This window comes from Scyliorhinus torazame, chromosome 16 (genome assembly GCF_047496885.1).
Source record: "Scyliorhinus torazame isolate Kashiwa2021f chromosome 16, sScyTor2.1, whole genome shotgun sequence".
In the NCBI taxonomy this organism is placed as follows: Eukaryota; Metazoa; Chordata; class Chondrichthyes; order Carcharhiniformes; family Scyliorhinidae; genus Scyliorhinus; species Scyliorhinus torazame.
The window spans coordinates 42,726,276-42,751,844 of NC_092722.1; the positions used below are offsets into that span (position 1 = coordinate 42,726,276).

The window sequence follows — 25,569 nt, forward strand, 5'->3', positions numbered from 1 at the left end:
ACTGCAATTCTGCAATCTGCTTCCAGCACTTTGCGTGATCTAATGAGCTTTGTCTGTGCTCCGTGGTGGTAGCATGGAGTGCTCGTAATGCTGCTTTCAGGTCGCTACACTGCCTTTGCAATGCCTCTACCTGTTTCTCTGTTTCCTCTCTTACCAGGACTGCACGTTGCATGTCCTGATAGGCCTTTTCATACTGTGTCTGGAAGCTGCTTAGGTGCGCCAGACAAGACTGGTGCGCTCACTTGGCATCATCCACCTCTCCGTCCTTTGCTGCTAACTTCCTTCTCAACTCTATGGTCTCTTTCTCAATCTCACTTACATCAACCTTGCTCATTCGATGTATCCCTTCTATCTCTTTACGGAGCGTCCGAACGACCTCCTCTGTGCCTAGCAATTGTGCCAAACAGGATACGATTGCCATCGGCTTGCGAGCTTTCCCCAAGCTTTTCTTATGAATCTCTGACAGGTTCTCCCATCAAGTATGTCCTATACTCCCGGGTCCTGTTTCCTCATTGTCACAGAACTCACTCCAAAGGGGCCATCCTTTCCCTTTCAGATATTTCCTGATCTTTTCTTCCCAAACGGGACACTGTCCCACTCTGCTGCTGGTCGCTGCGACCACAAATTCTTCAGGGTTCATGAGGCGTTGCATTGCCTGCATTACCATCTTTCCTCTCTAAATACTCTCTTAAAATTTGGAACGAGGGGTACCAAGGCGGTGCTGTAATTACGGGTACGGCTTTCGCTATTTTCCGGAATACAAACTCCCGACAGTTTTTCGCAACAAAAATCTATCAGTTTTACCTTTTAGCCCTGTTAGTTACGCATGCATTAACACACTTCCGAATTATGAGGATTGATCAGAACTGCTTGTTCCCAATTGGATTTCTAATTCAAATTTTGGATTCTCCCGGAGTGGTTAAGCCACTTCGAAGTCGGGTCCCGGCGGAGTCGCCAGTAATATGTTGCTAACTTTTGGTTGGCTCTTAATTCGTAATTTGCTCTGTTGTTTAACCTTTGCTCTAGAGTCGCCAGATATCTTTATGATGCCGCCACGAGGTTCAAGTTCAAGTACTGATCAATAACTCAACACACCAATTAGTAAGATTCAAATCAAAACACATTTATTATATACAGTAAGTCACTACTTATGCATATAACTCTACTTTCTAGACTATTTCTATTACTAAAAGGACTATACTTAGTTTCGGAATTGGCCCACCAGTTCAGGGGAACAAATGGCCTTTCGTTCAGGTCCTGAGTCTGCAGGATTCAAAAGCTGGTATGGACTTGTAGCTAGGAGCGCCTATCTCGTAGCGTGCGTTGACTGGAGACTTACTTTGTTGGTGTGGCAGCTGGGCAGTTCACTCTCAGGGGTTGATTCGCGTTGTTGAGTGACCCTGCCAAGAAGACTGATTTGAACTTGGGGGCTTTACTTTATAGTCCCCAGGGGCTTCCCGCCCTTCAGGGCGGACCCCGTACCTGGTTCCAAGTGATTGGACTGCGTTCCAATCACTTGGATCGATTTCTCCAATACTGGAGTTGTTCCCTGATCGCTGGGCGGTCCCTAAATGTCCATTGGCCTTCCTTTGTCTTGGCTCCTGCTGGCGCCGAGGAGTCTGGGCTTGGCCTTATTCACCTGAAGTGTATCAATTGTGCCTGGGAATCGCTGATTACTATGCAGATGGCTGCTGGTTTCAGTGCTGTCTGGTTTTTGCAAGTTCCAATACACAGGATTTCTGCACTTGCTCATTTCTGCCTGTGTTGGCTGAATTTCCCTTTAGTCTTTGCGGTTCTCCATTTTAAGTCGGGAAGTGGCCAACCCAGGTGGCTAAATTACGTGAACCCCTGCCAATGGGAACTTTGTGCAGGGCCCTGGGCGCAGGACCCTGGACAGTGTGGACCACGGAGCCGAAGTGTTAAGACCTGTTAAGGGCAGCACGGTAGCATTGTAGGGCAGCACGGTAGCATAGTGGATAGCACAATTGCTTCACAGCTCCAGGGTCCAGGTTCGATTCTGGCTTGGGTCACTGTCTGTGCGGAGTTTGCACATCCTCCCTGTGTGTGCGTGGGTTTCCTCCGGGTGCTCCGGTTTCCTCCCACAGTCCAAAGATGTGCAGGTTAGGTGGATTGGCCATGATAAATTGCCCTTAGTGTCCAAAATTGCCCTTAGTGTTGTGTGGGGTTACTGGGTTATGGGGACAGGGTGGTGGTGTTGACCTTGGGTAGGGTGCTCCTTCCAAGAGCCAGTGCAGACTTGATGGGCCGAATGGCCACCTTCTGCACTGTAAATTCTATGATAATCTATATTGTGTTCTGTGCCTATTACTTAACTGCCTTTGCCTTCATCAATAAACCCCTTTGTTTATTACTGGGAGCCTCCAATGTGTGTGTCTCGAGCCACAACAGTATCATATGACTCTTATTAATTTTAATTTCTGCCCCTCTTTATTTTTTATGGTGAAATGTCTGGTGTGCAAATTTAGATGGGTTAATGTTAGTCGTTAAATTAATGGAGAGAGAAATGGATACAAGTGCATTAAGTGCACTGAGAGTAACTTCTACCTTAATAGAACATTTTTTTGCCAACCGTTTTTCCTGACTTCAGCAGCATAACCCTGATCCTGTCAAAGTCTCTTGGCAGAGCCATGAAAATATTGGGTCAGTTGCACATGAAATGGTAATAATGGAAGTGATGCACAATCGATTGACTGTGCTACAACTCAACAGAGGCCCTTAGAAGTGACCGCCTGCCATTTCTTAGGAAGTGTTTGTTTTTCATCTTGATTCTTTTCTTCAAAAAAACACAGCATCATCATCAGGACCGTTTTTAAATTTAGATAGTTACCGAGCTCCATGAATCCACTCTCAAGTATTCTGGATTTTCTTGCCTACCAGGAGGCGATACTCGGAAGAGTTCCTGAGCAAGGCAGTGTGTGGGAGTTGAATTAACATCAGTAGAGATATGATCATTAACCCAGGGGGTTTAAGCAATCTTGTAATTTCCACTGTGTGTGTTAATACTGCTCTGTCATGCCAATAGCCTCATTAACTTACGTAAGCTTCCCTGAATATTGTCAGTAGCACTCACTGAATAAACAAAGATATTCTTAAAAAAAAGAGATAGAAAGCCAAAATTAATACCATGATTCTTCGCAAGATTCAATATGAGGATGGGCAAAACTGTGTGACTGATTGACTCTGCCTACAGTTCGCAAATTATGTTTTGCTGTTGCTGGGAATTAGCTTGTTAATTCTGGATTTAGTCAAAATATAGAAGGTTCTAAGGTTTCGAGTCTCTTTGCTTTCTGTGTCCATTAATAATCTGTAAATGTTTGAGAAAATAAAAATCTAAATGGGCATGGGAGAAAGGACAGAGATTGGGGCTGAGGTGATGACTCTCAAGGGAGTTGATACAGGAGCGGTGGGCTGCAAGGAGCCAAAATTCCGTGTCTGTCATCATGGCAGTCCTGCCTGAACTGAATCTGTCCTAAAATCCGGGGTTAAAGTCAGGAATGCGGAAAGTTAATGAGATTAACAGTGAATTTGAGATGAAAATAAAATAACAGAAAAGTGACAACACCCGCAGGCACCTAGAAGAATAATGAGATTCAATTTGCCCAGTAACAAGATTAGCAGAAGTCTAGAGACATTGAGGTGCTAATGGCCATATCAAAAACATTGTTTACCAGAGATCAGTGGGGTTATACAAATGGTAACTTCTGAAGGCAAGGAATTTGAGGGAGGCAGACAGCAGAATCCACAGAGGGTTATATCAAAGAGACTGAGCTGTATAATTGCTAGTACTCTCATTGGGGACGAGGCTAGTTCTCCGTCCAACAGTTTCATCCATGATCCGAGCAACGGAGTCCTGTTCCAGCTAACATTTAAAGCCAGGGCAAATTGCAGATACTCTTCTCTAAAAGATGAAAAGCAGTTTTGTGCCTTTGCTGAACCAGGAAGAGATGTCTTCCTAGACTTGGTCACCTAAGCGGTAATGTGTGGTAACTGTTAGCTGGATTTGACCTATATAGAGTTACTGAAATAGGATGCTGCTTGGGAAAAAGGATGTCTCAATGATTTCAGGGAACGGGGGTATATTTTGGCAACAAGAGTTAACTTCAGATAGTGCGGTGTGTTTTGTTATTCATATACTTAAATGTCATAGTGTATATTAGTCTTTTGTTGTGTGTTTTTTTTCTTTTCTTTTACTTTAATAAATATTCTTTATTAATTGTTTACACAATGACTGGTTTGGTTCCTCACTGGGTTGCACATGGTTCATCACATTATTCCAAACAAATATGCACCACTGCAAACCAGTGTTTCAAATTATCCTTCAGGGCTTTGAGACCCTTTCACGGGTAACATCAGTGGGGGTCTTAACAGGTAGCAACTTTAACTATTACTGGCTGCGCCGAAACATGGGAACAGGAGTAAGCCATCACCACCTGAATCCATAAGACCATAAGACGCAGGAGCAGAAGTAGGCCATTCAGCCCATTGTGTTTGCCCTGCTGTTCAATGAGATCATGGCTGATATAGAACCATAGAATGTTTAGAGCACAGAAGGAGGCCTTTTGGGTCCATCGTGTCTGTGCTGGCCCTCTGAAGGAGCACTTCACCAGGTGCCACGCCCAGTAGCTTCACACACTCTTGCTTTTCAAACAGTAATCCAATTCCCTCAATTGAACTTACCTCCACCTCTCAGGGCAGTACTTTCCAGTTCCTAACCACTTTCTGCTTAATGACGTTTTCCCTCATGTCTTTTTCCAATTACCTTCAATCTGTGCCCTTCAATTCTCGATCCGGCCGCCAATGGGAACAGTTTCTCCCCGACTACTTTATCTGAGCCCCTGATGATTTTGAATACCTGTATCAAATCACCTCTCAACCTTCTCTTCCACAAGGAAAACAGCCCCAAATTCTCCAATTTGTTTATGACACGGAATTTCCTCGTTCATGGAACCTTTCTCGTGAATCTTTTCTGCATTCCCTCCAATGCCTTCACATCCTTCCGAAAGTGTGGTGCCCAGGACTGGACCCATCACCTCGGGTGTGGCTGAACCAGTGTGTCACACAGGTTTAACCTAACCCCCTTGCTTTTGTACTCTATGTCCCTATTGATAAATCCCAGGATGCCACACACTTTATTAACTGCCCTCTCGATCTGTTCTGCCACCTTCAATGATTTATGCAAATATACACCCAGGTCCCTCTGCTCCTCCATCCCCTTTAGAATTGTACCCTTTAGTTTATGTTGCCTCTCCATGGTCTTCCTACCAATATTAATCACTTCACACTTCCCTGCATTAAATTTCATCTGCCACTTGGCCTCCCATTCCGCCAACTTGTCTGTGTCCTTTTGAAGTTCGACACCATCCACCTCTCAGGTCACAATCCTTCCAAGTTTTGCAGCATCTGCAAATTTTGAAATTGTGCCCTGCACCCCAAGGTTTAGATCATTAACGTATATCACGAAGAGCAGAGGTCCTAACACTTACCCTTGGGGAATTCCCCTCTAAACCTTCCTCCAGCCTGAGAAACAATTATTAACCACTACTCTCTGTTTCCTGTCACGCAGCCAATTTTGTATCATAAGAACTAGGAACAGGAGTCGGCCATCTGGCCCCTCGAGCCTGCTCCGCCATTTAATGAGATCATGGCTGATCTTTGTGGACTCAGCTCCACTCTCTGGCCCTTACACCATATCCCCGAATCCCTTTATTCTTTAGAAAAGCATCTATCTTTTTCTTAAAAACGTTTAAAGAAGGAACCTCAACTGCTTCACTGGGCAAGGAATTCCAGAGATTCACAACCCTTTGGGTGAAGAAGTTCCTCCTACACTCCGTCCTAAATCTACCTCCCCTTATTTTGAGGCTATGCCCCCTAGTTCTGCTTTCCCCGACCAGTGGAAACAGCCTGCCCGCATCTATCCTATCTATTCCCTTCATAATTTTATATGTCTCAATAAGATCCCCCCGCATCCTTCTAAACTCCAATGAGTACAGTCCCAGTCTACTCTACCTCTCGTCATAATCTAATCCCCTCAACTCTGGGATCAACCTAGTGAATCTCCTCTGCACTCCCTCCAGTGCCAATATGTCCTTTCTCAGGTAAGGAGACCAAAACTGAACACAATACTCCAGATGCGGCCTCACCAACACCCTATACAATTGCAGCATAACTTCCCTAGTCTTGAACTCCATCCCTCTAGCAATGAAAGACAAAACTTGATTAGCCTTCTTAATCACCTGTTGCACCTGCACACCAACTTTTTGCGACTCGTGCACCAGCACACCCAGGTCCCTCTGCACAGCAGCATGTTTTAACATCTTACCGTTTAAATAATAATCCATTCTGCTGTTATTCCTCCCAAAATGGATAGCCTCACACTTGGCAACATTGAATTCCATCTGCCAGACCCTAGCCCATTCACCTAACCTATCCAAATCCTTCTGCAGACTTCCGGTATCCTCTGCCCTTTTTGCTTTACCACTCATCTTAGTGTTGTCTACAAACTTTGACACATTGCACTTGGTCCCCAACTCCAAATCGTCGATGTAAATTGTGAACAACTGCGGGCCCAACACTGATTCTTGAGGGACCCCACTAGTTACAGGTTGCCAACCAGAGAAACACCCATTTATCCCCACTCTCTGCTTTCTGTTAGTTAACCAATCCTCTACCCATGCTACCACTTTACCCTCCATACCATGCATCTTGTTCATGTCCGTTTTATTCTATGAGGTCTAACTTTGCTCATAGGTCTGTTGTGTGGCACTTTATCAAATGCTTTTTGCAAGTTCATGTGCACCATATCGACAACCTTGTCCTCACCAGCCCTCTCTGTTATTTCATCAAAAAAAGCTTCAGCAAGTTAGCTAAATATGATTTGCCTTCACAAATCCCTGCTGGCTTTGTTGAATTAACCAGCATGTTCCCAAGTGACTAGTCATTTTGTCCTGAATTATCATTGCCAAAAGGTTCATAGGAACGTGGAACATAGAAAATAGGAGCAGGGGCAGTATGGTGGCACAGTGGTTAGCACTGCTGCCTCACCGCGCCAAGGACCCGGGTTCAGTTCCGGCCTTGGGTTACTGTGGAATTTGCATGTTCTTCCCATGTCTGCGAGGGATTCCTCCGGGTGTTCCGGTTTCCTCCCACAGTCCGAAGATGTGCAGCTTAGGTGCACTAGTCGTGCTAAATTGCCCCTGAGTGTCCAAAGACATGCAGGTTAGGTGGGGTTACAGGGATGGGGCGGGGGGGGGGGGGCCTAGGTAGAGTGCTCTTTTGGAGCGTTGGTGCATACTCGATGGGCTGAATGGCCTCCTTCTGCACTGTAGGGATTCTATGGAGTAGGCCATTAGGCCCTTTGAGCCTGCTCCTCCATGCATTATGATCTTGGCTGATCATCCAACTCAGTAACCTGTTCTTGCTTTCCCCCCTCCATATCCTTTAATCCCTTTAGCATCAAGAGCTATATCGAAACTATACAATGTTTCGGCCTCAGCTGCTTTCTGTGGTAATGCATTCCACAGGCTCACCATTCTAAGGGTGAAGAACATTCTCCTCATCTCAGTCCTAAAAGGTTTACCCCGTGTCCTTGGCCTCTGACCCTTGGTTCTGGACATCCCCACCATTGGGAACATCCTTCCTACATCTATCCTATTAGAATTTTGCAGGTTTCTATGAGATTTTCCCTTATTCTGAAGTCCAGCGAATATAATCCTAACCAACGCAATCTCTCCTCATACGTCTGTCCTGCCAGCCCACGATTCAGTTTGGTAATCCTTCTCTGCACTCCCTCTATTGCCAGAACATCCTTCCTCAGATGAGGAGACCAAACCTGCACACAATATTCCAGTTCTGGTCTCACCAAAGCCTTGTATAATTGCAGCCAGACACCCCTGCTCTTGTACTCAAATCCTCTCACTATTAAAGCCCACTATGAGGCTAATCTCACTGGCCTGTTGTTGCTGGCCTTATCTTTGTATGTGGCACTGGGAGTAAATTGGAGATGGCCACTTTTGAGGCTCTCCTTGATAATGTCCTACCTAGATCCCTAAATTCTGACTGTAGGACCACATCCCTCGTTCTACCTGCACCACTGGCAGTGATTTGGACCACAACTACCCCCTCAGGGTGCTCTGCAGCCACTCAGTGATGTCCATGACCTTGGCACCAGGGAGGCAGCACACTATCCTGGATTCATGCCCTCATGCCTGTGGGTGCAGAACAGTTGTCTATTCCCCAAACTATTGAATCTCCTGTCGCTGTTGCTCTTCCAGTCTTCTTCATGCCCCCCCCCCCACAACGTCACGGATGTGTGACGGTGACCCCAGCTTCTGTTCAAGCTCTGAAACTTGGAGCTTGAGCTGCTGCGGCTTGCTTCCTCCACATACAGTTATTGAGGACTTGGGAAGCATTCTGGAGTTCCCATATGGACCAGGATGCGCAGCGAGAGGTTGGAGCTGCACTGCCACTCCTCTCCTCTATCTATTAAATAATAAAATGTAATATATTTTTAATAAATGACAAACCAACCACCCAGTTGCCTTTTGCTTACATCACTTAAAAATAGGGAAGTTGATCAAAATGTTTTATTGTACATTCAGTATATGAAAAAGTAGAAATATTGAATTTCCCAACTTGTTAGACTAACTCCCTAATTTTGGCGATAGGGACATACATCTATAATAATCACCAGGTATCCAGCTCATGGCCTTTCTGTTCTGTCACAATTTGATTTTTTTCTTCTAATTTTTTTCAAATTCTAGAGTGCTTCAATCTGCTGTTACTGCTGCTATCTCCAGTCAGCGCTGCAATCTTCAACCATTTCCAGCGTTCCGCTACATCATGACTACTCTGCACCACAGCTCCCCACACCCACCTTGCTTCAATAGCCTTACCTCACAAAAATCTGCCAAACCCTATCTTGAAAATTGCAACTGAGCCAACATCCACAGTCTCTTGTGGGGAGAGAGTTGCACATTCCCACCACCGCTGCGTGAAAAAGCAATTTCACTCTTGATTGGCCTGCCTTTCGTTTTAAGACTCCTTTCCTTGTTCTTGATTATGCTTTCAAAGGAAAAACACAAGTCTTGCCAGCTATTGCTGAGTTGGGTATGGATGGACGGTTGGGGTGGGCGAGGGGGGGTGGGGGTGGGGGGAGGGCGAATCACAGAGGACACCCCTGTGAACGTGGTGCAGCTAGGCACAAAAGATTGCTTTTAAAGCTTGCAACAATTTCTCGCCATGAACCAAAGTGGAAACAGGAAACGAGAATCTGAGAGCGGTGTAAATTTGAAATTGGAGTCATGGGAATAGGTGACAAAAGACCTGCTAGTGCTACGGCCATGACCACGCACAAGGAAATGGCCTAACCCTTAGGGTCCCTCTCCACTGTAGGTGAGATTTTTAATCTCACAAAGTTTGTGAAGTGTGACAGCAGTAAACTACCATTAATGTACATTGCAGACACTCTACCTATATTTACCTGGAAAGTGCACCCATAAATCAAAGGATCCCTGAGCAATAAATGATCTGTTGTGGGAACTACTCAAGGAAGACTTCTTTTAAATTTATTGAGTCACCTGCACGCATGGAATGCCAGCCTCACCACCTTCAGTGGGAATTCCAAAGCAGAAGTGAATAGATTTCTGGAATAGTTGCCATATTCAAAAGTGGGTGCCTGACAATAAAAAGCAATTTTCTTCGTGCAGGACAAGGTCGTCGTGCACGGTGTCTGAGAAGAACAGACTGCAGGCAGATGGACACCCAAGAGGAGAAGGCAGAACAAAACTTGGGAACTCACTTGGCTCACGTCGCAGATGCAGCCTTGGGAGGATCTGCAAGATACCAACAGAAGATGTGTGCAAGATGGTAATGGTCAAAAGTTGTAAATGTCTTTTCTGAACCTAACAGAAGTGGACGGAAGGAATTAATTCGATTTTTCATCACCTCTGCAGAAATCTCTGGCACTTGTTCATTCTCCACGCCCTTTGCTTCATCATTGGTGACCATGCTATTGGTCATCTCAGGCATGGAATTCTCTCCCTAAATTTCTTCACCTCTCCATCCCTGTGCCTCTCTCTCTCCTCCTGACAACTTACCTCTTTGACTCAGCTTTTAGTCAGAGCAAATAGTTTCCTTCTCTCTGTCTATGAAATCCTTTAATCATAGAATTATGTGGAATATACACCAGGGAAACAGGCCATTCAGTTCATCTAACTCATGCTGGTGTTTAGACTCCACTCAACCCTCCTCTCATCTAAATTTACCACCATTACCATCTATTTTCCTTCTTCCACAATTGCTTGTCTCGTTTCCGTTTAAATGCTTCTATGTTATTTGTTTTAGTCAATCCCTGTGATTGCGAGTTCCGTATTCGCACCACTCTCTGTGCAAAGAGGTTTCATCTGCATTCCTTCTTTGATTTTTTGCTTACTATCTGAAATTGATAGCCTTGAGTTTCCTCTTCCAACAAGTGGCAATAACCACTCTATATCCATTCTATCAAAACCTTTTAGAATTTGAAAGACCTTTCTATTAGATCAACCCTGAGCTTTCTCTTTTCAGGAGAAATGGGACTCCTTTCCTGTTTATTTTTTCCTGACAGTTCTGGCATCATTCTTGTAAATTTTCTTTTGCATCCTCCCTAATCTTTCTGTACCCTTTTTTTGAAATAGTGATCATAACAGGACATAGTTCCGAGAATGGGCTAACAAAGGCTCAATGCAGCGAGATGAATGGTCTTTTTGTGGACTCAGCTCCACTTACCTGCCCGCTCACCGTAACCTTTTATTCCTTTACTGTTCAAAAATCTATCTACCTTTGCCTTAAAAACATTTAACGAGCTAGCCTCAACCACTTCACTGGGCAGGGAATTCCACAGATTCACAACCCTTTGGGTGAAGTAGTTCCCCCTCAACTCAGTCCTAAATCTGCTCCTGTTTTTTTTGAGGCTATGCCCCCTGGTTCTAGTTTCACCCGCCAGTGGAAACAACCTCTCTGCTTCTATCCTATCTATTCCCTTCATAATTTTGTATGTTTCTATAAGATCCACCCTCATTATTCTAAATTCCAATAAGTATAGTCCCAGTCTACTTAGTCTCTCCTCATAAGCTAATTCTCTCAACTCTGGAATCAACCCAGTGAATCTTCTCTGCACACCCTCCAATGCCAGTACATCCTTTCTCAAGTAAGAAAACCAAAACACTACACAGTATTCCAGGTGTGGCCTCACCAGCTGCAACATAACCTCTCTGTTTTTGAACTCCATCCCTCTAGGAATGAAGGACAACATTCCATTTGCCTAATTTTCAGAAATGGGAGGAGAAGCGGATTAAGACACGAAAAGATTTGTTTCTTAGAATTATGTGGAATAATTTGCAGGATTGAAGGAGCTGGAAGCGAAATGTGGGCTGGAGCAGGGGGAAATGTTTAGATACAGCCAGGTTCGAGATTTTGCCAGAAAGGAAATACAGAGCTTCCCAGTGATGCCGGCCTCTACATTGTTGGAGGAGGTGCTGACGACAGGGGGACTGGAGAACGGGGTAGTGTCGGCGGTTTACGGAGCTATTTTGGAAGAGGAGAAGGCACCACTGGAAGGGATCAAAGCGAAGTGGGAGGAAGAGTTGGGAGAGGATATGGAGGAGGGGTTCTGGTGTGAGGTGCTCCGGAGAGTGAACACCTCCACCTCGTGCGCGAGGTTGTGGCTGATACAGCTGAAGGTGATATGCAGAGCACACCTCAGGACGGCGAGGATGAGACGATTCTTTGGAGGAGTAGAAGATGTGTGTGAACGTTGCCGGGGGTGGGGGGGGGGGGGGCTCCGCCATGGCCAGCGCGGAGAAGAGAATCCCCCGCGCATACGCCAAAATATGCTGGCCGGTCTGCACATGCGGGAACTCACGCCGTCCCTTCGGCGCCGGCTGGAGCAGCGCCAACAACTCCGCTGTTCACCTAGCCCCCGAGACAATTCCTCACCTTGGGGACCTGTTGATGCTGGAGTCATTTTCCCGCCAGCATGTGGACTTAGTCCCCGGAAGGGAGAATCCCGGCCAATGTGTTCAGTTTAGTAAGATAATGAATTTAATGGGAGGAGCCGGGGGTTGGAGCAGTTTCTGGAGTTTGAGTTTAGTTTTAGGTTAGGATGAGAACAAACAAGAAGCTGTGCTCTCAATACGGTGGGGTTAGATCTGTTTGTGGACAGACCAGCAATTTTGTTCAAAACAATTCAGTTAAAGATTTGACTGGGGACAGACCAAAAGCAGGTGATCTCAAAACAGTGTGTTAAAGATTTGACTGTGAACAGGATAGGAGCAATTTCAAAGGCTGGCTGTTTGAAAGTTGAGACAGGCAAGAATCTGCAGCTAGTTCCTGAAAGCTATTGCTTTCTCAAAGAGGTTTATCCAAGGCATCTCTTTAGAACCAGTATTCCTGGGTCTGCTACCTGTATTTAAAAGTGGATTCTGACCTGAGATGGGTGTTGTTTGAGTGGGAATAAAGATAGCAGTTAAGGGATATTATGTCATTGTGTTGATACATAGAAACATACATATCAAATAGAAGCAGAAGAAGGCCATTCAGCCCTTTGAGCCTGATCCACTATTCAACATAATCATGGCTGATCATCACGTTCAATACCCTGATCCTGCCTCCCCCATATCTCTTGATCCCTTTAGCCCAAGAGCTATATCTAATTTACCTCTTTGACTTCCTTCTTAACTGGTAATTGAAAGCTATTTGTATTTATGATGTTAAAGTTAGTAATACAGTTTGGTTTAATATACCATATCCCTATTTGAGCGTGAAATTACTCGTGGAGCAAAATATCCTTTCCTCACAGTCTTACAATTAAATCAAATATTGGGTTTCTGTCCAGTATCGTCGAATAAGTTGGGGTTTAGTCGGGATCATAGTAATAGGTTTAGCATAACTTCTGTACTTTTCAATTCTATCCTTTTAGAAATAAATCCCAGTGTTCGGTTCCTTTTTTTTCATTATTACCTTGCGTTGTTACTTTTGTGCTCCCAGATCCCTTTACTCTTCTATTTCCATTTAGAGTCTTATTTTTCCAGCAATATATGGTGCCTTTATTTTTCTTACCAAAATGTAGTACCTCAGACTTATTTATCTGGAAATTTATTTGTCAATTATAAGCCAACACTACAAGTTTATTAATGTCTTCTTGTCATTTGTTGCAGTACAATAACATCAACTCAAAGAACAAAGAACAAAGAAAAGTACAGCACAGGAACAGGCCCTTCGGCCCCAAGCCTGCGCCGATCATGCTGCCCATCTAAATTAAAATCTTCTACACTTCCTGGGTCCGTATCCCGCTATTCCCATCCTATTCATGTATTTGTCAGGATGCCCCTTAAATGTCATTGTCATCCCTACTTCCAGCACATCCTCCGGCAGCGAGTTCTAGGCACCCACTATCCTCTGTGTAACAAACCTGCCTCGTACATCCCCTCTAAATCTTGCCCCTCGCACCTTAAATCTATGCCCCCTAGTAATTGACCCCTTTACCCTGGGAAAAAGCCTCTGACTATCCACTCTGTCTATGCCCCTCATAATTTTGTAGACCTCTATCAGGTCACCCCTCAACCTCCGTCGTTCCAGTGAGAACAAACCAAGTTTATTCAACCGCTCCTCATAGCTAATGCCCCCCATACCAGGCAACATCCTGGTAAATCCCTTCTGAATCCTCCACATCCTTCTGGTAGTGTGGCGACCAGAATTGAACACTATACTCCAAGTGTGGCCTAACTAAGGTCCTATACAGCTGCAACATAACTTATACTCAATGCCACGGCCAATGAAGGCATGCATGCCGTATGCGTTCTTGACTACCTTCTCCATCTGTGTTGCCCCTTTCAGTGACCTGTGGACCTGTACACCTAAATCTCTCTGACTTTCAATACTCTTGAGGGTTCTACCATTCACTGTATAGTCCCTACCTGCATTAGACCTTCCAAAATGCATTACCTCACATTTGTCTGAATTAAACTCCATCTGCCATCTCTCCGCCCAAGTCTCCAAACAATCTAAATCCTGCTGTATCCTCGGACAGTCCTCATTGCTATCCGCAATTCCACCAACCTTGTGTCATCTGCAAACTTACTGATCAGACCAGTTACATTTTCCTCCAAATCATTTATATATACTACGAACAGCAAAGGTCTTAGCACTGGACCCTGCGGAACACCACTAGTCACAGCCCTCCAATTAGAAAAGCACCCTTACATTGCTACTCTCTGCCTTCTATGACCTAGCCAGTTCTGTATCCATCTTGCCAGCTCACCCCTGATCCCGTGTGACTTCACCTTTTGTACCAGTCTACCATGAGGCACCTTGTCAAAGGCCTTACTGAAGTCTATATAGACAACATCCACTGCCCTACCTGCATCAATCATCTTTGTGACCTCTTCGAAAAACTCTATCAAGTTCGTGAGACACGACCTCCCCTTCACAAAACCATGCTGCCTTCCATCTCTAGATTGACGTCATCTGTGGATTTAGACGTGTTTTTAATTTCAAAGTCTAAATTGTTCATACAAATTGTGCACAAAGTGGTCCCAGCACTGATCTTTGTGGCACATTACTTCCCACTTTCAGCCACTCTGAATAGCTACCCTTTAGCTCCACTATCTGCTGTTTGTCTCGCAGCTAATTAGCTACACATTATGTGACTTACCTCCTGGTTCCACATGCATTGGTTTGTTATGTAGTACCTTACTGAAGATCTATTGGAAATCTAGGTTAATTACATCTGCTACATTACCCTTGTCTCCTTTATGTTACTCCTTCAAAAGTATTCAGAAAGGTTGGTCAGACTGTGCTTTTGTATTCTAGGGGTGGGATCTTCCAGTCCTATGTAGTCTGGCCCAAAGCTTTCTGGGAAACATGGCCAAGTTATAAGAGACACTGTAGCCTGATGGGAAATACGGACAAGTAACACAGACACTCGAGAAATCACAGAGGTCTGGAGAATTTCTGCAAATGCAGTTTCTTCAACAGAATGCTGGTCACCTTTGCTTCAAAAGGCGATCATTAGCAGCTACATGATAATGCAAAAGATAACAGGTATGTGACAAAGAAAGCTGGAGGATGATTTGAAACCAGGTCAATGGAGACACCGAGAAAGGGGCCACATAACCTTTGTCGTCGCAGAAACTGTTAATCTGGACGCTGTTTTATGGCATAATGGAACAAATGGATTCCGTTCACTGGATCTGTGAAACATAACCTCAGAAGCAAGAGAGTAATAAAACTAATGTTATTGAACTTTCGAGAAGCTGGAAGAAATTGTGTAAAGAAGCAGGGATTTGAAGCTTCATCAGTGAAAAACCATCAAGAGTACCTCAAGTCAAGGGCTCGGTGATCAGTAAAATATCCTTCGAGAAAGTTTGGCCAGCTGTTCTGATTGGGGTGATGTTTAAATTTGATTTGTGAGTTGAGTAACACATTGAGCAACTTCTTGAGTTAAGGTCAGTGTGATAGTTTTATTTTGAATTAAATATTAGATAGTGTGACAATAATTACCTGCACAAGAGTCCGTCTGACACATTTCACCCAAGTAAAGTAAACGTGATTCAAGAATACTTGTGTAAGTGATTTGTATGTTGTGTCAGTTGTGACCCGCGTCCAAGAGGGGCAACACTTGTTTGGCAGTGGGATTTCCTAGTGCCACCAAAGTCAATAGGCTTTTCCTGTTGGGGCAAGGTCAGAAAATCCCAGTCCAGAGGTGCGATCTACCGGAATGGGGACAAAGTCCCTTCGCGTGAGATTAGCCAATTGTTTCCCAGTGCTCGGATTGCCGAGAAACACCCCGCTATCTAACGGTCATCTGGGTAGATCGGGGTCCTCAGTGGGGAACTCCCCGACGAGGCCGCACATCGCCCCATTTCCTACACTGAGGAGCTCCGCTCGCCGGAACTCAGTGCAGCGGGAGATCGGCACGCCATTTTTAAATGCTATCCCAATCTCTCGAGCCCCCAATGCGACCCCCCGAATCCCCAACTCACTATAAGGGGGTCCCCGGGTGCCCCTGCATTCCCCTGCCCAGGTCACCACAGTTTAAAAACTGTCAGTTATTCACCTTGACAGAGCCAGCCTGGCACCCTGGCAATGTTCCTGCCAGCTGGCAATGTCACCTTGGAAGTGACAGGCTGGCCGCAAGTGGCACTGCCAGGGTGCCAGGCTGGCAGTTAGAGTGCCTAAGCAGCACCAGCAGTGTCAGGGTGCCACCCTGCCCGAGGGCATGACTTGGGGGTCTCAATCCCCTGAGAGACCCCCATGAGTACCATTTCATCTAGTCCCCGTTTGTGGAGACCAGCACTGAATGATGCTGTCCTGAAGTTTCCAAGGCAAAGGGGTTAGATCCCACGCCTTGGGGAGGGTCCCTCACTATAATATGCAGATTTGCCAGAAAGTGATCCTGCTTACAATTGGTCGGATTCACATCGTAACATCTCACAGGATCGTGTTAGATCTCACAAGGCGTGGCAAGCCGGGTAGATTCCGGAAGCCGGATCTCCTGGCATCTGCCAGTCGCTTTGTGCCGCGCCATGCTGCTTTCCTGGCGCAACGTGACCGGCAGATCCTGCCCTAGGTGTCTTCTCCATTTTCCCTTTAGTGGGATTATATTCCCGCCACTGATGTGAAGCTGAGTGGTCTATTTCTCCCTTGGTATGTTCTATCTCCCTTTCTAATAATAGATATAATGTTAGCCATCTGTCAAACCTCCAACAAATTCTTAAATATGTGCAATATTATCTCTTCTACCTCTTCCTTAGATTCTGCTAAAATGCATGGGTTCAATCTGTCCAAATCCAGGCTTTGATTCTCTTGGAATTTGTTTAGTTTGTTTAATATTCTCCTCTTTATTTTATAATAATAATAATCTTTATTGTCACAAATAGGCCTACATTAACTGCTGCTGTGTTATTTCTTTTTTAAAATTCCAATTAAGGGGCAATTTCGCGTGGCCAATCCACCTACCCTGCACATCTTTGAGTTGTGGGAGTGAGACCCACGCAGGCATGGGGAGAATGTGCAAACTCCACACGGACAGTGACCTGGGGCTGGTATTGAACCTGAATTGTTGATGCCGTGAGGCAGCAGTGCTAACCACTATGCCCACCGTGCCACCTAATGTGTTATTTATAATAAGTACAGTTATCCCATCTCCCATTTTCCCTCTCCAACATTTGTAATTATGTTATGGACCGCAATGTTTAATTCCCAGAGGAGGTTCAGCACCGAGGGCAAGGAGTGGCTCTCAATGCCCAAGCACCACCCCACTCCCCATATCCAGATGTTTTATCCCTCAATCAGACACTGGGTGCCTTTGTATGAGGCAACCCTCCGGGACCCTGCAAGAAACCTCGACAGGATTGCTTGCCATGTTCCCTGGATGGCGCCCCGCTTGCCCACCGCTGGGTTAATACCAACTGCAGCAGGTAAAGACCCTTAAATGGGCATTAATTTCCCATTTAAGGGCCTCAATTGGTGGCAAGGCTGGAACGCTGTCCACAGGCCTTCCCACCCTGGATTTAATCGGGGTAGAGGCGAACATACGGACAAGGAGCAGGGCATTCACCCCATTGAACCTGCTCCACCCTTTAATAAGATCATGGTTGGAGCGGTTTCCGGAGTTTGAGTTTAGTTTTAGGTTAGGATGAGAACAAACAAGAAGCTGTGCTCTCAATACGATGGGGTTAGATCTGTTTGTGGACAGACCAGCAATTTTGTTCAAAACAATTCAGTTAAAGATTTGACTGGGGACAGACCAAAAGCAGGTGATCTCAAAACAGTGTGTTAAAGATTTGACTGTGAACAGGATAGGAGCAATTTCAAAGGCTGGCTGTTTGAAAGTTGAGACAAGCAAGAACCTGCAGCTAGTTCCTGAAAGCTATTGCTTTCTCAAAGAGGTTTATCCAAGGCATCTCTTTAGAACCAGTATTCCTGGGTCTGCTACCTGTATTTAAAAGTGGATTTTGACCTGAGATGGGTGTTGTTTGAGTGGGAATAAAGATAGCAGTTAAGGGTTATTATGTCATTGTGTTGATACATAGAAACATACATATCAAATAGAAGCAGAAGAAGGCCATTCGGCCCTTTGAGCCTGATCCACTATTCAACATAATCATGGCTGATCATCACGTTCAATACCCTGATCCTGCCTTCCCCATATCTCCATTTCTATAATGGCTGGCACGAGGGGACATAGCTTTAAACTGAGGGGTAATAGATACAGGACAGAGGTCAGAGGTAGGTTCTTTACGCAAAGAGTGGTGAGGCCGTGGAATGCCCTACCGGCAACAGTAGTGAACTCGCCAAATTGAGGGCATTTAAAAGTTTATTGGATAAGCATATGGATGATAATGGCATAGTGTAGGTTAGATGGCTTTTGTTTCGGTGCAACATCGTGGGCCGAAGGGCCTGTACTGCACTGTATCTATCGTTCTATGTTCTATGTTCTTGATCTCTTTAGCCCAGAGCTATATCTAATTTACCTCTTTGACTTCCTTCTTAACTGGTAATTGAAAGCTATTTATATTTATGATGTTAAAGTTACTAATACAGTTTGGTTTAATATACCATATCCCGATTTGAGCGTGAAATTACTCGTGGAGCGAAATATCGTTTCCTCACAGTCTTACAATTAAATCAAATATTGGGTTTCTGTCCAGCATCCTCGAATAAGTTGGGGTTTAGTCGGGATCATAGTAATAGGTTTAGCATAACTTCTGTACTTTTCAATTCTATCCTTTTAGAAATAAATCCCAGTGTTCGGTTCCTTTTTTTTCGTTATTACCTTGCGTTGTTACTTTTGTGCTCCCAGATCCCTTTACTCTTCTATTTCCATTTAGAGTCTTATTTTTCCAGCAATATATGGTGCCTTTATTTTTCTTACCAAAATGTAGTACCTCAGACTTATTTATCTGGAAATTTATTTGTCAATTATAAGCCAACACTACAAGTTTATTAATGTCTTCTTGTCATTTGTTGCAGTACAATAACATCAACTCAAAGAACAAAGAACAAAGAAAAGTACAGCACAGGAACAGGCCCTTCGGCCCTCCAAGCCTGCGCCGATCATGCTGCCCATCTAAATTAAAATCTTCTACACTTCCTGGGTCCGTATCCCGCTATTCCCATCCTATTCATGTATTTGTCAAGATGCCCCTTAAATGTCATTGTCATCCCGACTTCCACCACCTCCTCCGGCAGCGAGTTCTAGGCACCCACTATCCCCTGTGTTAAAAACCTGCCTCGTACAACCCCTCTAAATCTTGCTCCTCGCACCTTAAACCTATGCCCCTTAGTAATTGACCCCTTTACCCTGGGAAAAAGCCTCTGACTATCCACTCTGTCTATGCCCCTCATAATTTTGTAGACCTCTATCAGGGCACCCCTCAACCTCCGTCGTTCCAGTGAGAACAAACCAAGTTTATTCAACCGCTCATAGCTAATGCCCCCCATACCAGGCAACATCCTGGTAAATCCCTTCTGAATCCGCCACATCCTTCTGGTAGTGTGGCGACCAGAATTGAATACTATACTCCAAGTGTGGCCTAACTAAGGTCCTATACAGCTGCAACATAACTTATACTCAATGCCACGGCCAATGAAGGCATGCATGCCGTATGCCTTCTTGACTACCTTCTCCATCTGTGTTGTCCCTTTCAGTGACCTGTGGACCTGTACACTTAAATCTCGCTGACTTTCAACACTCTTGAGGGTTCTACCATTCACTGTATATTCCCTACCTGCATTAGACCTTCCAAAATGCATTACCTCACATTTGTCTGAATTAAGCTCCATCTGCCATCTCTCCGCCCAAGTCTCCAAACGATCTAAATCCTGCTGTATCCTCTGACAGTCCTCATTGCTATCTGCAATTCCACCAACCTTTGTGTCATCTGCAAACTTACTGATCAGACCAGTTACATTTTCCTCCAAATCATTTATATATACTACGAACAGCAAAGGTCTTAGCACTGATCCCTGCGGAACACCACTAGTCACAGCCCTCCAATTAGAAAAGCACCCTTACATTGCTACTCTCTGCCTTCTATGACCTAGCCAGTTCTGTATCCATCTTGCCAGCTCACCCCTGATCCCGTGTGACTTCACCTTTTGTACCAGTCTACCATGAGGGACCTTGTCAAAGGCCTTACTGAAGTCCATATAGACAACATCCACTGCCCTACCTGCATCAATCATCTTTGTGACCTCTTCGAAAAACTCTATCAAGTTAGTGAGACACGACCCCCCCTTCACAAAACCATGCTGCCTTCCATCTCTAGATTGACGTCATCTGTGGATTTAGACGTGTTTTTAATTTCAAAGTCTAAATTGTTCATACAAATTGTGCACAAAGTGGTCCCAGCACTGATCTTTGTGGCACATTACTTCCCACTTTCAGCCACTCTGAATAGCTACCCTTTAGCTCCACTATCTGCTGTTTGTCTCGCAGCTAATTAGCTACACATTATGTGACTTGCCTCCTGGTTCCACATGCATTGGTTTGTTATGTGGTACCTGACTGAAGATCTATTGGAAATCTAGGTTAATTACATCTGCTACATTACCCTTGTCTCCTTTATGTTACTCCTTCAAAAGTATTCAGAAAGGTTGGTCAGACTGTGCTTTTGTATTCTAGGGGTGGGATCTTCCAGTCCTATGTAGTCTGGCCCTAAGCTTTCTGGGAAACATGGCCAAGTTATAAGAGACACTGTAGCCTGATGGGAAATACGGCCAAGTAACACAGCCACTCGAGAAATCACAGAGGTCTGGAGAATTTCTGCAAATGCAGTTTCTTCAACAGGATGCTGGTCACCTTTGCTTCAAAAGGTGGTCATTAGCAGCTACATGATAATGCAAAAGATAACAGGTATGTGACAAAGAAAGCTGGAGGATGATTTGAAACCAGGTCAATGGAGACACCGAGAAAGGGGCCACATAACCTTTGTCGTCGCAGAAACTGTTAATCTGGACGCTGTTTTATGGCATAATGGAACAAATGGATTCCGTTCACTGGATCTGTGAAAAATAACCTCAGCAACAAGAGAGTAATAAAACTAACGTTATTGAACTTTCGAGAAGCTGGAAGAAATTGTGTAAAGAAGCAGGGATTTGAAGCTTCATCAGTGAAAAACCATCAAGAGTACCTCAAGTCAAGGGCTCGGTGAGCAGTAAAATATCCTTCGAGAAAGTTTGGCCAGCTGTTCTGATTGGGGTGATGTTTAAGTTTGATTTGTGAGTTGAGTAACACATTGAGCAACTTCTTGAGTTAAGGTCAGTGTGATAGTTTTATTCAGAATTAAATATTAGTTAGTGTGACAATAATTACCTGCACAAGAGTCCGTGTGACACATTTCACCCAAGTAAACGTGATTCAAGAATACTTGTGTAAGTGATTTGTATGTTGTGTCAGTTGTGACCCGCGTCCAAGAGGGGCAACACGTGTTTGGCAGTGGGATTTCCTAGTGCCACCAAAGTCAATAGGCTTTTCCTGTTGGGGCAAGGTCAGAAAATCCCAGTCCAGAGGTGCGATCTACCGGAATGGGGACAAAGTCCCTTCGCGTGAGATTAGCCAATTGTTTCCCAGTGCTCGGATTGCCGAGAAACACCCCGCTATCTAACGGTCATCTGGGTAGATCGGGGTCCTCAGTGGGGAACTCACCAACGAGGCCGCACATCGCCCCATTTCCTACACTGAGGAGCTCCGCTCGCCGGAACTCAGTGCAGCGGGAGATCGGCACGCCATTTTTAAATGCTATCCCAATCTCTCGAACCCCCAATGCGACCCCCCGAATCCCCAACTCACTATAAGGGGGTCCTCGGGTGCCCCTGCATTCCCCTGCCCAGGTCACCACAGTTTAAAAACTGTCAGTTATTCACCTTGACAGAGCCAGCCTGGCACCCTGGCAATGTTCCTGCCAGCTGGCAGTGTCACCTTGGAAGTGACAGGCTGGCCGCAAGTGGCACTGCCAGGGTGCCAGGCTGGCAGTTAGAGTGCCTAAGCAGCACCAGCAGTGTCAGGGTGCCACCCTGCCCGAGGGCATGACTTGGGGGTCTCAATCCCCTGAGAGACCCCCATGAGTACCATTTCATCTAGTCCCCGTTTGTGGAGACCAGCACTGAATGATGCTGTCCTGAAGTTTCCAAGGCAAAGGGGTTAGATCCCACGCCTTGGGGAGGGTTCCTCACTATAATATGCAGATTTGCCAGAAAGTGATCCTGCTTACAATTGGTCGGACTCACATCGTAACATCTCACAGGATCGTGTTAGATCTCACAAGGCGTGGCAAGCTGGGTAGATTCCGGATGCCGGATCTCCTGGCATCTGCCAGTCGCTTTGTGCCGCGCCATGCTGCTTTCCTGGCGCAACTGGACCGGTAGATCCTGCCCTAGGTGTCTTCTCCATTTTCCCTTTAGTAGGATTATATTCCCGCCACTGATGTGAAGCTGAGTGGTCTATTTCTCCCTGGATATGTTCTATCTCCCTTTCTAATAATAGATATAATGTTAGCCATCTGTCAAACCTCCAACAAATTCTTAAATATGTGCAATATTATCTCTTCTACCTCTTCCTTAGATTCTGCTAAAATGCATGGGTTCAATCTGTCCAAATCCAGGCTTTGATTCTCTTGGAATTTGTTTAGTTTGTTTAATATTCTCCTCTTTATTTTATAATAATAATAATCTTTATTGTCACAAGTAGGCCTACATTAACTGCTGCTGTGTTATTTCTTTTTAAAAATTCCAATTAAGGGGCAATTTCGCGTGGCCAATCCACCTACCTTGCACATCTTTGAGTTGTGGGAGTGAGACCCATGCAGGCATGGGGAGAATGTGCAAACTCCACACGGACAGTGACCTGGGGCTGGTATTGAACCTGAATTGTCGATGCCGTGAGGCAGCAGTGCTAACCACTATGCCCACCGTGCCACCTAATGTGTTATTTATAATAAGTACAGTTATCCCATCTCCCATTTTCCCTCTCCAACATTTGTAATTATGTTATGGACCGCAATGTTTAATTCCCAGAGGAGGTTCAGCACCGAGGGCAAGGAGTGGCTCTCAATGCCCAAGCACCACCCCACTCCCCATATCCAGATGTTTTATCCCTCAATCAGACACTGGGTGCCTTTGTATGAGGCAACCCTCCGGGATCCTGCAAGAAACCTCGACAGGATTGCTTGCCATGTTCCCTGGATGGCGCCCCGCCTGCCCACGGCTGGGTTAATACCAACTGCAGCAGGTGAAGACCCTTAAATGGGCATTAATTTCCCATTTAAGGGCCTCAATTGGTGGCAAGGCTGGAACGCTGTCCACAGGCCTTCCCACCCTGGATTTAATCGGGGTAGAGGCGAACATACGGACAAGGAGCAGGGCATTCACCCCATTGAACCTGCTCCACCCTTTAATAAGATCATGGTTGACCTGAAATAACCTCAAATCTGCAACGTGCCTCCCCCCAGTAAACTATCGTCATCGCCTTGCTTTCCAAGAATTTATCTACCTCTGCCTTAAAAATATTTCAAGACTCTGTTTCCACCACCTTTTAAGGAAGAGAGTTCCAAAGACTCCCAAGCTTCTGAGGGAAAGAATTTTGTCTAATCTCCAGTTTAAACAGGCGACTCCCTCTTTTGAAACAGTGAACCGAGTTATAGATATATAGATAAGAGGAAACTTCTTCACATCCACCCTGCCAAGCCCACTCAGGATCTTATTTATGTTTCAATCAATCGGGATCCCCACTCGCCAACTGATTAATTGACCGCTGCCACCAAACTGGCCACAAGCGAGGGCGCAATATTCCACGTGATGAATCTTTAGCTCCTCAACTTCAATCATCCTCAGCTTTGTCTTCTTCAACACTCTTTCCCTTTGACAGTCAGCCTTTTGAAACCCCAAATTCCAGTCACCTAATCTTTGTTCACCTCGTCATCTTTGGGAGTGCCCTTTACTTTTGGTCATTCGCCAAGGTTTCTTCATCCAAAATATTTCCTTTGCTTTGCATGAGTGACATTTCAGTGAGCCAATACCTGATCTGCTTCCAGCCTCTCAACCAGGTGGCAGATGGAGTATAACGAGGGGAAATGTTGAGTTATTCACTTTGGTCATAAGAACAGAAAAGCTGGATATTTTTTAAACGGTGTGAAACCTGTCAACCTTGATGTTATGAAGGACTTGGATATACTCCTACAAGGGAAACAGACAGCGTGATTTAACGGAAACATTTCTGAGTGACATTTTGGGCACGTTTGATGGAGTGTTCTTTGATGGTCGTGTTGGTGGGATTGTGGCCTGTATTCAATGGCACTTTGTGCCGAAAATGAGCTCCCACGAGCTTCTCATCATTACTGGCTATCTCGCCGTCTGATCCACCGGATGCGTGCCTCAGCTGCTTGCTGCCAACACCTCTCAATCAACACAAAAGCATGGCATGTGCAGAAATGCTCCTCACTTTGGTGATGCCGAGGTGCCCAGGCTTCTCGATGCTCTGAATGAGAGGCAGAGCATCCTGTTCTCCGGAAGCGGTTGGAGGACCAGCAGCAGGGTCAGCAGTGCCATCTGGGAGGCAATGGCAGTGATTGCCAGGTCAGTCAGGGTGACCAGGACCGGCCACTGTCAGAAGACTAACTACCTCCACTGAACTGCAAGGGTAAGTTACCACCTCTCTCCTGGCATCAGTTCCACCTGACGCCCCTTACAGTCCCATCCCTGTCCCCACAAATCGCTGGCTGCCAGCTCGCACCCTCCCCACATCTGGCCTTCGTGCTTGTTCCTCAGAACCCCCTGCCACCCACCAGCACAATGCCTTCATGTCCAGGTGCGATGCCCACACATCCCGCCTGCTATAGACCCCCCCCCGACCCATCAGTCATGAGGCTCAGTGGGGTTTACCGAGGAGAAAGCAGTCACTGGCACCGCGATTGGCCTGTGGCACAGAGCTGAGGATCTTCACCCAGATGACCTGTCTCAAGTGAATAGGTCATGTCAGACAAAATGATCCTTCCCTCTCACTGACCACATGTCCATTGTCTCGCAGGACCTCCATCTGATGAAACCAGGTCATCCGAAGTTGTCCCCCCCCCCGTCACCCAAGAGACCAGCTCAGAGGAGGGCACCGAGGAGACCACTATCGAGGTGTCACAGCTCTCACCCCCACATTCCCCCAGCGCAGAGACACACACCTCGGTGGGTGATACTAGTGGACAGGCTTCTGAGGGACAAACTGGTGAGCAGCACACAGTTGCTGATGCATATTAGGTGAAGGCAGGGACATGCAAGGGAGCCAGCAGTCGGAGGTCTGCTGGATCCCAGGACTCAGCTGGGTCCCAGTCAGGTGCCAAGCCTCTGGACCAGGATCTCTGAGAGCTGATGCAGGGGACAGGACACAGCAGTGACATTCAGGACGGGCCAGCTCCCTTGAGCTGCATGCCGAAAAATGGAAATGGCTACTCACCTCCTCACGTACCCTCAGCAACCATTACGCCAGCTGCACGTTTTTGAAAAGGAGTACTAAACGACACCGGG

General features: G+C 45.7%; 1 long non-coding RNA gene across 1 annotated transcript; it reads left to right on the forward strand.

Moving 5' to 3' along the window:
• The first annotated feature begins 14,510 nt into the window (after positions 1-14,510).
• On the forward strand, positions 14,511-21,491 carry LOC140392359 (uncharacterized). The gene is made up of 3 exons (XR_011935304.1): positions 14,511-15,500; positions 19,030-19,154; positions 20,684-21,491. It is a non-coding gene; the product is annotated as an uncharacterized lncRNA (long non-coding RNA).
• The last annotated feature ends 4,078 nt before the right edge of the window (positions 21,492-25,569 follow it).